Raw genomic sequence first — 1,824 nt, forward strand, 5'->3', positions numbered from 1 at the left:
ACATTAACGAATTCGATTCAATTGAAGAAGTTCTAATTGATTCGTTCGCGAATATTTATTTTACCAACTAATGTCCACTCAAATTAGAATTTTATTAAAAGGCGCACAATTTGTAGAAATTATAAATATTGAAGAAATTAAGATTAGTACTCAAAAAAATGGGATCTTCCTGGGCGGTTTTCCGTTTCGTTGTATGTAAAGGCCCCCACTGATAACAAGGGTGTGGAATGAGGGATATTATCGTGGAAGTAAAGATATTGGAATGGAATGCTTAAACTTGTCCTGCATTAATAGAAGTATGTCAGACCCATTCTATAAAAAGAAATATTGAAAGTTGGTAAAAAGAGATCCTTAGTCTTATCTATCCGGTTTTTTTTTTTTTTTTTTTTTACTTCTTGGTATTACTTCTTGTATTTCCTCTTTTACACTGTATGACTTAAATTCTGGATTGCCCTTTTGAAAGGTATTTTCCACTTTACTCTCAATATGCTACAACTGGTGAAGTATCGGAGGGATCTAATTCCATTTCGGAGAATCATTCCATATTTATCTTCGCTAAATTCGTGAATAACAACACATCGTAAACAATGCAATAAGTGATATAACTGCGATGGAAATATCGCAAATTTTATGTTGTGATGTTACAAACCGCTATAGAATAAAGGTACTTGCAGTCTTATTCCGTTTCAGTGTTCGTAAAATATGCGTAATGCAACCAATGCAACATGATAGTACATCAATTAAGAATTCTTGGTAGGAGTGTGGAAGCACTTGCGGATGATGATTCCGAAAGGAAAATTTTCGCCGATTTCATATTGCAAATTTAGCATGTTATATCGAATAATTGAAAATAAAACTATTTTTGTTACGTTGACGCAAATTAATAGGGAATAAAGCCCGATATATATATATATATATATATATATATATATATATATATATATATACACAGAGAGAGAGAGAGAGAGAGTGAAAGCGAACGAGAGAAAAAGTTGCTTATGCAGTCTCATTTCTTTCCCAATACTTACATTCATTATGTATTCACTTTGTGCAGCAGGAATTCCACTTTCACTACATTAGAAAGTATTTCTTATAAGAGGAGTTGTTTTTTTTTTTTATGCATAGATTTATTTTATGAATTTTATTCGTTATTCTTTTTTTTTTTTTTTTTTTTTTTTTTGCTAGAAGTAATAATGTCAAAAATTTTGCCCCGAAATTTTAGAAGATATCGGCGTAACACGTAGGTGATGAATATAATATCCCTTCTAGAGCCTCAAATGTTTCCCCGAATTCAAGGAAATACTATAAAACACTGCCGCCGTAGGTATAAAAACAATGTGATAACTAATGCCATAAAACCACATTGAAGAAATATTAACCAATTTTTGCTAACTGGAATGTAAAAAGCAAGAATTCTATCTAAAAGAGAACAGGATACTAGCTCAGGAGGGGGATCCATGTGACGGGGAACAGGCGATTGCAGGTATATACATAATCGAAAATGGTAGAAAAGCACTTCATAGGACATAAAATAAATTGTTTCCGGCGGCACATGTTTACGAGTTTTATATCATTATTTTCGATAGCGGCGATAGGCTCCTAATAGTAGGGGGGAAACAGGGGAGGCAAGAAAAATTTTTGGGTGACAAGGCAGTGTCAGCCACACTTTTTTGCTTTGAATATTATTATTATTATTATTATTATACATAGAAAATGAGGGGGCAAAGGAAGGTAAAGAAAAAATATTGGGGTGGCGGTTGCCCACCTGTAGCGCCGCCACTGATTATTTTGCACACTGCCTTCACACAGCACTTTACATGGTTT

Source organism: Thermobia domestica, chromosome 12, assembly GCF_964235325.1.
Source record: "Thermobia domestica chromosome 12, izTheDome1.hap1.1, whole genome shotgun sequence".
In the NCBI taxonomy this organism is placed as follows: Eukaryota; Metazoa; Arthropoda; class Insecta; order Zygentoma; family Lepismatidae; genus Thermobia; species Thermobia domestica.